Below are 13,695 nucleotides of genomic sequence, written 5' to 3'. Positions count from 1 at the left end.
TGTGGCAGCAACTATTTTCTGTAAGGTGAGCAAATGAACTCCCTTTTATGAAGCTGGTGTGAGATGGTTTCACGTCACTTGTCACCAAATGAACCCTCAGTTACAACATCCACACTTGTGCTGGACCTGAAGGATAACAGACAAGAAGAAAGGTGGTTCTGAATCTTCAAGCCAATCAACAGACAAGATATGACATATGTGGACCAGCTGTGTGTCACTGGGACAACATACCTGACAAAGAACTGAAAGGAGGAAACCATAAAAGTTTCAGAGATTCCAGTCCATAGTAGGGGCCTCACTGCTTTTAGGGCTGTGGTGAGGGAGAAACATGAGGGCGGAAGGGCGTGGTGAGGGAAAGCTGCTCACTTCCTGGCAGGCAGGAAGCACAGGGAGATGGAAAGAGCCAGAGAGCGAGGGACAGACAGAGGGAGGGAGGGAGAGGGGAAGAGAGTCGGGGAGGATGAGGTTGGGGGAGGGGGAAAGGTGAGGGAAGCGGGAGGGAGAAGGGAGAGGGAGAGAGACAACACCTGAGGCCCACATACTTCTTGCCCATCCAGCGAGGAGCTCCCCAGTGGATTAACCCTTGAGCGCCCGCTGGTCCTGCCACCTAGCCAGGCTGTGCCTCTGAACACTGCTGCACTGGAAATGAAACCATTAGTACAGGAGACCTCGGGGGAGACTTCATAGCTGAATGTAACAAATGGGAACATTTTCTGTTTTAAAAGAAATGAAAATATATGATACAATATACAGATTTTCTTTACAGGAAATGTTAAAGTAAAAAATTTGGCAGTCAATAAAATAGGTGTCAGTTATTCACAAAAATTAAGTACAATGCGTGATTTTTCAATGCTGCTAATTAAATGCCATCCTGAGTTTTCCCTGTTTTCATGGAAGTTTTTAAAATCCAAACATAAACTTTTTCCTTGGGCCCAGAGAAGGTTCAAGAAAGCTGCTAGGGCTGATTGAAATGTGGTAGAAATACAGAGAAAATGGATGGTTTCCATGTAACCAAGAATCACAGGTCAATGGAGCAGTAAAATTTGAGAACACTTGTGTAAATTAGAAAGTCCTGTCCCTTTAACATTCACATGAGAAAACTAAGCTGGCTGCGCCACACTCCTCTAATCCCAGATACTTAGCAGGCTGACGCAGGAGGAATGCAAGCTTGAGGCCAGTTTGGGCAGCTCAGCCAGACCCTGTCCCAAAATAAAAAAGGGCTGGACATATAGCTCAGCACTTAGTAGCAATAAAAACAAAAAAGAAAAAACAAGCCAGCTACAGCCCACAGAAGCTAAATAGCTTTTCTCAGAAAACATAGCCAATATCAGTCATGCTTAAGAGGAGAACCATATAAACAGTTGTGAAATGAGATTTCCACCCAATCAGTGTATTATGCTTTTACAGTCTCTGCTATTTTTGTTTAAAAATCTCACTTGTCTGTATCCATATTCAATTGCAACTTTGAAAACATATTCCAAAAGCAAATATCAATAATTTTATTTTCTACTTTGTGTTATCTTCAGTTTTACTTTTTTTTGTTGTTGTTTTTTTGCCTGGTACCGGGAATTGAACTCACGACCTTGCGCATGCCAGGCAGGTGCTGTGTTAGACAGGCGCTGTGCTGCTGAGCTAAATCCCCAGTTTTACTTTAAATGGTAAGTTTATAGAAATCATAAATCCAGCCAATAACATGAATTCGATCAAATTTTCTGTTAAGCCTCTTAACAGGGAAGTGGAATTTGAGTGGTAAGAGTTTTCATTTTTCTTTTCTGTATTTCTGTATCATTGAGATTTTTATAAGACGTTCTTTTGCAATTTTAAATACATTTAATTGAGAATAGTTAATGATTATTCAATAGGTCACTCATGTATAGCTCTATTTATTTTCTTTAGAAGCCACTTGAAGATACCAAAGTATAGTACAAAAACTATTGGTAATCTCCTACCTCTTTTGTCTGTAACTCACTGTTATTTGTCTATTTGTTTTCCTGAGAAACTATCTTGTAGATAACAATATGTAAAACAATAACCATTGATAATTTCCTACCACTGTAATTTGGTAAGCATCCCCCATTATTATGTGTTATCCTTCTTTTACTCTTTAAAATAAAAAAATTAAATATATTTAAAAAGACAATCTGTGCAATTCTTAGCTTTAGAGAAAAGAAAGTGATACAGATTTCCTTGGTAATGATATTGTTCCTAGATGGATGTAGTGATTTTATTTTGGATAACATAATTCCACTTTCCACAATTTAAGATCATTTTTATTTTCTTTTTGTGGCCTTCAAAGAAGATGGGGAAACTTCCTAGAATCTTCTACAGAAGTTTTCAAACACTTTTAACCCAAAAAGTTTCCACCAATTGAAGCTTTATCTGTAAATTCAACAAGTGGGACGAAGAGAGGCAGAGCTACAGGATCTGTGCCCATTCACCCTCGTCCCCTGGCAAGGGACCCATGCCTTGGAAACCACTTCTATAAACAGTCCTCCACACAGAGAGCTGTGTTAAATCACCCTTCTCTATTTCAGTTCATTCTACCAATCTAATGGTTTAACGTGCTTTCTGAAGTAGTTCAGAGGAAATAAAAGGTCTATCAACTTACAAATGTTCATAGGCTCTTGGTCAAGTAAAATACACTCATTATTATCAATTAAAGACATTCATAGTCTTTACTGTCTCTGTTACTGTTCTCTGTTATTGCCTGGGGTATGGGCAGGCCAACATTTAACGGGGTAACCTACTGAGAATATGCATACATTGCTTGCTATCCATGAATGTATGTTCCTTCCCAACTTCAGATGTTGGAACTTGACCTCCCAGGAATAGCATGGGGGTTTGGGGTGGTTAAGTCATGAACAGTCTGCCTTCATGGATAGCATGGTTCATTCCTTCTTCCACTTCTGCAGTCAGAGAGTAAGCCCTCACCAGGCACCAAGGCACAGGCACCCTTGCCCTGGGATCAGCAGCCTCCAGAAATGAAAGAAACACACTTCTATTGCTACATTTCTAGGTTACCCACTTTGGGGTACTTGGTAACAGCAGCAGGACAGATTAAGATATTGGTGAAGCATCCACCAGCTAGGCTCATGCACTGAAAAGAGCATCACCATGACTGTTCTTCAAATATTCTGTAATGATGACACAAGCCACAGTCTCCTGCCTTTGCTCTTCACCTGCTTGTGTGCTGGATGCAACGGTTCTTGGGCTCATAGCCTGTTTCTGTGGAACAAACATTCCAGTTTCAGGACTGCTTTATCAACTCTGATCTAACGCTTATCCTTCAAAAGAAGCCCTGCCTGGCATTGAGGGATTCAGATCAGGCCAAAGAGGGCTTAGACTTCCCCTGTGATGAGGAATATTTCCCTCCTGAGAATGACCTTACCTCAAAAGTGTCGGTGTGTCACTGTGGGTGCCCAAATTACTGAAGGAAAACAACTGCTGTGCTATTTTGTTAATTATCAGATGACTGGGTTGACTCCCAGGAAGGAAAACACTATGTAATAAGATGAAAACAAGGAAATTATCCCAAGTAAGAAGCCAAATGTTTTTTTCCTCTCTTTCTTTCTTCTCATAAAGAGCAAAAGTATTTATTAAAGATTACAGTATTACTTTTAGGTATGCTGAAATGAAGATCTCAGGGACTGAAGCTCCTTGACCGTGGGAGATATGACTTTCTGCCTAGCTCAACCATTTCCTCAGGGGTGGATGATGGCAGGCCCCTTCCTCAGCTCAAAGGATAAAATCAGCACTGGCTAGACCAATCTCCATAATATCGTTCCTTGTTGGTTTGGGGCTGAGAATGATGATTTTTTTTTTTTTTTTGCCAACAGAATTTTTAGCAAGGCTACTGGGTTCCAGTGGGTTAGACTTTCCTGCCTCATAAGTGATAGAAAGACAAGAAGCAAACTTCTCCTTCTTGTGTCCTTACACCCCATGTGTGGGGCTGGGGAGCTGGGGTTTGTATGGGAACTGTATTTCTTGGAGGTCTAGCAGCCAACACTCATCCACAAAGGAAAATTCAAGATTAGCTAATCACAGAAAGCATCCTAGAGCCTTGACATCTGTCCCTGGGCTCCCGAGTAAGCCCTGGACCTGGTTACTCCCAGATGTCTCGCGTGAGAAAGTAAATTTGTACATTTGTTTTCCTGTTTAATTTTAGTAGTATATGTTTGTCACATATAATCATTACATTCATCTCGGGGAACTGATACATACATTTGTATTGCATCTTAAGAATGTGTATATTCGAAGGGACTGGGCCTAATATCCTGTTCAGGCAGCCAAAGCATCCTAACCAGGGCAACAGGTGACTGTCATCCAGCGCCAGCTCCGAGGGCCAGGGGAGGAGCAGGATGAGGAAGGTCTGCGGCGGGCTCCCTGGCTTCTGACCCAGCGCCAAGGCTCCCTAGGGGAGAAACGTTCACAACACTGCCTCTGTGTTGACATTTCTCAAAAGCTTCCAGAAAAACATTTTAGAAGCTACAAATCAGTGCCAGCTTTTACATCAATAGCAATTATAGGGATTGTAAGATTATAGGTTTCCTCTCCTTTAGCCCTGGAGTGATTATGCTATTTGAATACTAGTGGGAAAAAGTTGGGCTTATAAACACTTGACTATTTTCTAAATTGCTACTTATGAAATAAACAAAACTACAACAACCAAACACGACTACCGCTCCTGCCTGGCCTTCCACTTGTTGCTTTTTCTTTTTGTAAAATTCTAGTAGTCATTCAAAATCAAATTTGAAAGTCATCTTCTCAGTCAGCATTTCCTAACTCCACACAAACTCCTTTTTATTTTCTCTGAGGACTCACTTACTAATTTATTCATTCCTTTAACAAACATCTCCTTCACTCTTGCTCCATTCTGGGCCTTGTCTCAGGGACTTGGAAGAGAGGAGTCTCCCACAGTGCATCCACAATCGAGGCAGCAATGATCAACTCCAGGCAACCTGACGGGGTGCACTGAGCTCCTGTGGCAGGCACAGGAGCCGGAACCCTGGGCTTCTATGGTGTGTGAGGCACCAAGGTACAAAGATGAGGAAGATGCAGTGTCCGTGTGTTCAGGGAGGGATTAAGACTAGTCTGTCACTAAACCAGTTTCCTTTGCTGCCCTGGCTCTGGCAGTGTCCCCTGTCTCCCCTGTGGGTCGGTGTGGATGTGGCTGAGGTCTGGCCACCGGTTTGGGCACAGACAATGCGTGCTATTTCTATTGCTCCTCCATCAGGGGCTCCACGGTCTTGGGATGTCAATGCCATATATAAGCGGAGTTTGGGATCCTGGCCCTCAGGTGAACACTTGCCTGGACCTCACACGGTGAGAATAAGGTTTCACAGTGTGCACCCGCTGGGATTTGGGTTTACCTCTTCCAGCTGCTCATGTTGTCTTGTGGGAACTCAGTGCTGATGAAAGCAGCGTGGGAACAAACAGAGCAGGGAGAGAGCTGTCTGCTAGGCTGGGGGGAGGGGGAGGACGGTGGTCACATGACCCTGGAGTTGAATGTTGAAGAGATGAGCATTTCAGGCAGAGAAACCACATGGGCAAAGGATGCCATGTGGAAAGGAAGGCTGGTGCAGGAACTCCACCAGGTGGAGTAACTGGAATGTACCAATGCACAAGATGAGGCAATAGAGGAAGACGCTGCGTCCACCCTCGAGCCTTGGCCTTGTGGTCACAACAGCTTGGGGAGGCACTTATGCAAAGTGGACAAGCTTGTGTGGGGCACAGGGGTCTTGCTGTGTTCTCCAAATCTCAAGACAGTGTCAAACACATGAGAATCCTGGGAGAGGCACCACGCCACTCCTTAACCTTCCTTTTATTAGGAGCCAGGCCTGCACTAGAGTGAAGAGACCTAGGGCTTCTGGTAAATGCAAACTTCATATAAGACTTAGAATAAAGAAAAGAAGGGATATTTAAAAGACAATAGAGCTTTTCTGCTGACAAGACATACTGCATAGCTTTATAAGTTATTCAAACCATTCTAGAGCTTATCACAGTTGTGGTTTCCTAGCAACTGTGACATAGGACCACAGAACACTGAGAATACCTGCACACTATACTGGTACTCACCCGGGGAGCACCGCTAACACCCACATGTCTCCAGGTTTGTTTTTTTTAAATTTTAAATTTTAAATTTTTTTTTTTTGTCTTTTTGAGACACGGTCTTGCTATGAAGTTCAGGCTGGCTTTGAACTCACTTCGTAGCTGAGGCTGGCCTAGAACTCGTGGCAATCCTTCTGCCTCAGGTCTCCAGGTTTTAGATAAAGACATTTGAGTCTTTTTCTCCCAGAGGAAAAATGTCCTACCAGTGGAGTTTTTTGTACTGACCAAGAATAACAGGACTAATAGTTGGTCATGAACCAGACATTAGAGAATCTTTTATTAAAGTATTCTGTAAATGGCTTTTCTGTTTTGTAATTTTGTTAGTTTAGATTTTTGAGACTGGGTCTTGCTATACAGCTCAATCTGGCCTTAAACTTGCTAGGTAGCCCAGGCTGGTCTCAAACTCACAGCAATCCTCCTGTCTCAGCCTTCCAAGGGCTGGGATTACAGGTCTGCGACATCACACCTGGCTTGTTTTGGATTTTTGAGAGACAGCCTTGCTATTTAGTTCAGGCTGGCTTTGAACTCACTACAGAGCCAAGGATGGTCTCAAACTCATGGTGATCCTTCTGGCTCAGCCTCCCCATTGCTGGGATTATAGGAGTGTGCCATCATACCTGCTATCAGTAAATATTTTTAAATGAAGAAATGTTATATACTGTATTTGTAGAGCAAGATACTTCAGAGCTCTAGTCTATGAGTAACAAAGGCCTTCAGGGGCCAGGCAGGTAACAGACACTGTGGGGTATGGGCTCTCAGAGAGGGTCTAGCCCACCTGAAGATGGTCAAATCACTGTGGCTCCAGATTTAATGCCCTGGCTTTACTTCCCATATAAAGAACATGAAGAGAGCTGAGAAAAAATGGCAGAGTAGAGACTGGCAGCAAAATATAGCCTCTCTGGGACCTGGAATCCAGACACCTGGAAAATGAGTGAAGAAAAAAGAAGTTGATCCCCAGCCATCAAGAACAAGCTGACAGGAAAACAAGAAACTACAGAGAAAATGGAGAAACTGAACACAATGCAAAGAAATGAACAGAGCAGTCAAGAACACTAACCCTGGCTCCCTGGGAGAAGCTCCTGTATCTGCAGGCACAAGAAAGCTCAGAGGGTCACCAGCCACACGCAGAAGCAACAGACTAGGTGTGCAAGCCCCATGGATATTATAGACTGCAAAAATAGCATGGGGCTTTACTCTGAAAGTAACTGCATCCACATGGAAGGGTAGAATGGAGAAGAAATCCAGTGCAGCGCCAGTCACATTTGAGAGTGCAGCCATTTGGTGAAGGGATTAATTGTTTACAAATGAGCTACTATAGGAACCAGAAGCCAGAACAACCATAGTTCAGGGTTTCTGGGTCACCCTACCACAGGGACTGGGAAGGAGAAGGCCACAAGAGACAGTCACAGAGAGGGTACAGGGTAGAGATAGACTCCCTGAGAAGTTTAAGCTCAGACCAGGAAGGATGCAGAGGCTGTGCCCTCTGTGATGAGAAGCCAGGATGGTCAAGTGTGGTTTTCAGAAGGGGCTGGATCTGAAAGTGCTGGCATTAAGTTCAGCAAGTAGCTTCACTCTCCCACTCCCTGCTGCCTACATCCAGCAGAAAGCTCAGGTGTCTGTTTGCTTTCCCCTATTTACCAACATGAGCAGGGATACACCTCAGCTTGGATGATTGCCACAGCCTGGGGTATATGGACAGAGGGGTCTCTGGAGCAAGAGGAGCCTCTGGAGCAAGAGGAGCCTCTGGAGCAAGAAGAGCATCTCACAAACCCACAGGCCATAAAGCTAGGTAGAGAAAGTCATGACTTGGGGCACACAGAGGAACACAGACACTGGGAGTGGCTGGAGTGAATATGGCCCTAGGATGAGTACTATTGACCAATCATGCTAGCAGGACTCAGCAGGCAGGGAAGGACTCAGCACTCAAACACAAAAAACTGAGCTGGAAACAAAATAGGACATAGTAGTGACTTACTATCTCTCTCCCATATCTGGTGGGTTCCAATATTGCTGGGTGATGGGGCAACTACACTGCACCTTCTCTTCTCCAAATTAACAGAGGTGGTTGGATCTTGGGACTACAGTGAGCCATGCCCACAGCATATAACAAGAAAGCAAAAACTAACTAAAGAGATCTGCATACTAGTAACAAAGTCTTTTTATCTTAATCAACTCTCAAAGCACACACATGCACATTTGCACATGTGCACGCACACATACATACACACCAATAGAAACATGATAACACAAGACAATAAAATTGCCTCCAAAAACTCCCAACTCCCCAAAGCTGATCTGTGGGGCACTGATGGGGAGAAAAACAAAACATCAAACACTTGAATTATGTGAAGTGATAAAAGAAGGAATAAACAACAGATCAGTAAGATGCTGGGCAAGCTCAGAGATGATATAATTAAAGAGCAAAGCAGGAAGTATCACAATCCAGAATTTCCAGTTATATTACAAAGCTACCATAAGAAGAATAGCATGATACTAGCACAAAAACAGACATGAGGATCAGTGGGACAGGACAGAGGATGCCAAAACTGATCTTTGAGAAAGGGGCCAAAAACATGCACCGGAGAAAAGGCAGCATCTTCAGCAAATGACGATGGGAAAATTGGCTATCCACATGCAGAAGACTGAATCTACACCAGTATCTCTCACCATATATAAAACTGAAAATCAAAGTGGATCAAAAATCTAAAAATTAAAACAGAAACAATCTGCTGGAGGATAAAATAGGTAAAACTCTCAAGTACATAAGTGTAGGCAAGGACTTTCTGGACAGAACCCCAATTGCACAAGAAATAGCATCAAGAATCAACAAATGGGATCATGTTAAATTGAAAAGCTCCTGTCCAACAAAGGAAAAACGCAACAGAGTAAAGAAAAACCTACAGAAGGGGAAAAATTTGCTGGCTACTCCTCAGACAGAGGGCTAATATCTAGAATTAATAAAGAACTCAAAAAAATTAGATCTCCCCAAATAAAAGATCTGATAAATAATGGGCAACTGAAATGAACAGATACTTCTCAGAAGTACAAATGGCCAATAAATACATGAAAAAAACGCTCAACATCTTTGGCCATTAGAGAAATGCAGATTAAGACAACACTGAGATTCCATCTTTTTTTTTTTGGTCTTTTTGAGACAAGGTTTCTCTATGCAGTTCAGCCTGGCCTTGAACTCAGTGATCCTCCTGCCTCAGGCCACCAAGGGCTGGGATTACAGATGTGCGCTATCCCACCCAGTTCTGAGATTCCATCTTACTCAAGAATGAGTGCCTGTCATCAAGAAATCAAATAATATTAAATACTAACAAGGCTGCAGGGAAGGAACCTAGCATTGATGGTGGGAATGTAAACTAGTGCAACCACCATGGAAATCAGTATGGAAATTCCTCAAAAAGCTAAAATGAGATATTCTATTCGAGTTAGCTAGGTATCTTCCTGAAAGAGTAAATACACATATCACGTGATACATGCACACCCATGCTTATAGCAGCACAATTCATAGTAGGTAAACCTGGGAAGTGGCCTATATGTCCATCAAAAGATGAATGGGTAACAAGAATGTAGTATTTTACAAAATGTTATACAACTCTGCCATGAACAGTCATGTGTAGGAAAATGGATGCAATTCAAGAAAATAATGTTAAATGAAATAAATCAGACACAAAAGTTTAAATATGAATGATTTCTCTTACATAAGCAATTCAAAGTATAAATAATTTAATGAGCAAAATAAAAGATGGATAATAGAAAAAGATATGTAGATCTTTAGAAATGGGAAGGGGACCAAGAGACGGAGAAAAGGGAGAAGATGGAGACATAAAAAGAATTAAAATGTATCATGTACATGTACCGACTACACATGATGAATGTAAATGTTATGTACTGCCAATATGTGCCAATAATAATTTTTAAAAATATCTAAATATTAACACAGAAACACTAAATCTACTGGAAGAGAAAATATGTAGAAATCTTGAAGACATAGATGTAGGCAGAGACTTCATGAACAAAACCCAGACCACATGGGAAATACTTCAAAGGATCAACAACTGGGATCTCACCTTGTTAAAAAAAGCTTTTGCAGTGCTGGGAGTGGTGGTGCACGCCTGTAATCCCAGCACTCGGGAGACTGAGGCAGGAGGATCATTGTGAGTTTGAGACCAGCCTGGGCTACAAAGTGAGCTCAAGGGCAGCCTGAACTGCATAGTGAAACCCTGTCTCAAAAAGACAAAGAAAGAAAGAAAAGCTTTTGCACAACAAAAGAAATCACAAGTGAAAAGACAACCCACAGAGTGAGAAAAAATTTTAGCCAGTTGTCCCTCGGACAAAGGACTTATATCTAGAACATATAAAGAATTGGAAAAAATCAGACCCCTCAAATTCAAAGACCCAATCCAAACATGGGCATCTGAGATGAATACACACTTCTCAGATGAAGAAATACAGATAGCAAATAAATATATGAAAAAATGTTCAGTATCACTGGTCATTCAAGAGATGCAAAATAAAACAACACTGGGATTCCAACTCACCCTGGAAAGAATGGCTATCATCAAGAAATCAACTGATAACAAATGCTGGAGGGGCTGTGGCGAAAAAGGAACCCTTCTCCACTGTTAGTGGAAGTGCAGACTGGTGCAACCACTGTGGAAATGAGTGTGGAGACTCCTCAAAAAACTAGGATTAGAGGTCCCTTTCAAACCAGCTATTCCTCTCTAGGTACATTCCTGGAAGAATTAAAAACATCATACCACGGAGATATATGTACATTCATATTTATAGCAGCATAATTTGTAAGAGCTAAATCTTGGAAACAACCCAAATGCCCATCTGCTGGGGAGTGGATAAAAAAGATGTGCTATTTCTATACAGTGGGCTACCACTCAGCCACAAAGAAACATAAACATGAGACATATAGATAAAGGGTTGCAACTTGAGACCATACTCCTAAGTGAAGTAAATCAGACTCACGTGTGTAAACACTGTATCGTGAGAAACTGAAAGAGTAAATAAGGACCAAAATATACCACAGACATTGTGAAATGGGAAGAAACTGTTTAAAAAGAAAGAGGAACTGGGGTGGGGGAAGGGGGACGGGGAAAAGAAGGAAGGGAAAAGGGAAAAAATACAAGATAGTTATACTATTAGTTTCTTAGTTCACTGATAAGAAAGGTTTGTGCTAATACTGTTCGGAGAATTTTTCATGCCTTATCTTGTACTCTTAGTAACTATTTTGAAGATAGCAATACACAACGTATTCACTATTTCTCTTCTATTATTTTGTTCTGAAATTTTGTTTTCTTCCATAAGATAAAAAATTTAAAAGGTAAGGCTTTTATGTTGACGAGACATACTCGCTACCTTTATAGGATTATTAAAATGAATCTGGAGCTTAACATAATTGTGGTTTCTTAACACCTGAGCCAAAGGATGGCAGAGAATTCGCCCTCACTACACACAGGAAGCCCACACAGGGAGCCCCACTTCCCACACCCTGCCTCCAGGCTTTGTGTGAGAAAGATGTGAGTCCTTTTCCTCCAGAGGAAAAACTCATTCTACCAGTGAGGTTTGTGTACCGACAGAATCAACAGAACACACCTTCTCCACAGAGCTAATGCCTAGCTGATCATGAAGCAGATATCTGAGAACCTTTTGTTACAGGAAGTTTCTGCACATTTTATGAGCTGAAGACCTGCTTCACACTGTAACGTGTGGAGGGAGGGGTTTCAGAGATCGAGTCTCGCGCATCACAGTTCTGAAGCCTGACACTGGCTCCTCCTGGGCCTTCCCTGCCCGTGGGACCCAGCTGAAATCAGCAGGAAGTCGCCTCCGGCTGACCTTACCTTGGAGACCCTATCCAAGTCACCTACTTTCTGAGTCCCAATCTTAGCCGAAGGGAAGTGAGGAACGCCGCTGGGGGTGAAGTCCTCAACTCTGCTCCACTCCTACAGTGCCTTGCGCGGAGGATCTGAGAAGTCCTGGCACGAAGTCAGCGGGGTTGGCATCCTGCAGGCTTTCAGGCCTGGAAACGCCGAGACTGGCAGCCTCCTGGGGAGAGGCGCGGCGGGAGCCCGAGCCCCGAGTTGCCCGCGCGGTGGACGCTGATTGTGATCCGCTCGGCTCCGTCTTCCTTTAAGGCAGAAACCATACGCATGGAACTCGCACGCGCACCTCCTGTGTCCAGGCCTGCTCGCCACAGAGCAGATGCACGGGTGATGACACTGAGATTTCGCTCCTGACGGTGGGAAACCGAACTGCAGGGAGAACCCGGCAGCAGCAGCAGCGCGCTCCGGAGGCCCCAAGCCCGGCGGAGCCCCAGCGCCTCCGGGGCAGCCCGGAGCCCCCGCACGGGCCGCGGTGAGAAGGGGGCGGAGGCGCGCAAGGACAGCAGCAGCCCCGCAGCGCGCATCCATGCACACACCCACACCCACGCGCGCACATTCATACACGCCGCGCGTGCCACTACGCACACGCGCGCGCACACGCACCCACGCGTGCGCACACGGCGCCCGCCGCCTCCGGAGCCGCCCCCAAGGCCCATGCGAGGCCCGGCGACCCGGCCTCCTTGTCACTCACCGGCGGCGCCCTCGCCGACCTCAGGGAGCCCTGGACCCAGACCCTCACACGCCGGGGACCCGGCCGCGTGGATGCGGAGCCCGCAGCTCGGCGCCCGGGTTGGGTCGAGTCGGATCGGGTCGGTCCCCGCCGTGCCAGCGCGCCCGGGTTGTCGAGGAGTGGTAGTGGCGGCGTCTGTGTCCCCAGGCTGCCGCGCCGCCTGTGTCTCGGCCTGTGAGCCCTATCTTCCCACGCGTGCTGCTCACGAGGGTGCTGATCGGGTGACAGATGGCCGATAGTCTTGGTACAACTTTTATGCCTTCTTCAGCACGTTCCCTCGGTTTTGGATTTTAATCCTCCCCCAGGGAAGGGATTCTTTTCCACAGTTCTCACTTCCCTGTTTGCGGCTTCCTTCCCTTCCTATTTACCCTCCAAGGTGTGAGTGTGTGAGTGTATGTGATGTGTGTCTGTGTGGGTGTGTTCGCACCCCTCACCTGTGTCACTCCTTGAAGCAGGCGCGCCACGATCCTCTTTGGGAAAGGTCTTTCCTGGAGTGCGTTCCCTCACTCTCCTGGGGTCTCAGGTCCTCCCTCCTGAGCAGCCCAGGTTCTGTCACACCCGCCCCAGCTCTGAAATGACTGCTTTCCTAATCGGAAGGCTTCCACTTTGAAGCCTGCAGAAACTTGTAGTCATACCAGCTTCCTCTTCCACAGCATTAAAATACATTTTTCCTTTTCTTTCAGTCACATGGTATTAAAGGATGCAGCACCTGATTTATTTATTTTTATGTTTTGTCTTTTTGAGACAGGGTCTCGCTATGCAGTTCAGGCTGGCCTTGAGCTCACTTTATAGCCCAGGCTGGTCTTGAATTTGGAACAATCCTCCTGCCTCAGCCTCCCCAGTGCTGGGATTACAGGCCTGTACCACCACTTCCGGCGCAGCACCTGATTTAACCTGGGCTTGGAAACCATGGAATTTGGGCGTTAGACTGCACTTTATTTTCATTGCTTGTAA

The 13,695-nt window shown here is 44.6% G+C and overlaps 1 protein-coding gene across 7 annotated transcripts in view; it reads right to left on the bottom strand.

Annotated features, from left to right (window-relative positions):
• Window positions 1–13,695, bottom strand: part of Slc9b2 (solute carrier family 9, subfamily B (NHA2, cation proton antiporter 2), member 2) — a 55,689-nt gene that overhangs the window by 37,520 nt on the left and 4,474 nt on the right. For 2 of the 7 annotated variants that reach the window (XM_013505377.1, XM_013505378.1), the window contains exon 1: window positions 13,176–13,439. The exons of 1 other annotated variant lie outside the window; for it this stretch is intronic. The gene's annotated coding sequence lies outside the window, so the exon portion shown is untranslated. Of the gene's footprint in view, window positions 1–11,969; window positions 12,346–12,702; window positions 13,140–13,175; window positions 13,440–13,695 lie in introns of those variants that run through there. 4 more of the 7 variants (XM_005406237.2, XM_005406236.2, XM_005406234.2 and 1 more) reach the window with 4 other exon arrangements.

This window comes from Chinchilla lanigera, unplaced genomic scaffold (genome assembly GCF_000276665.1).
Source record: "Chinchilla lanigera isolate Chin_1 unplaced genomic scaffold, ChiLan1.0 scaffold00095, whole genome shotgun sequence".
NCBI lineage: Eukaryota > Metazoa > Chordata > Mammalia > Rodentia > Chinchillidae > Chinchilla > Chinchilla lanigera.
This window is presented reverse-complemented; position numbering and strand designations above follow the sequence as displayed.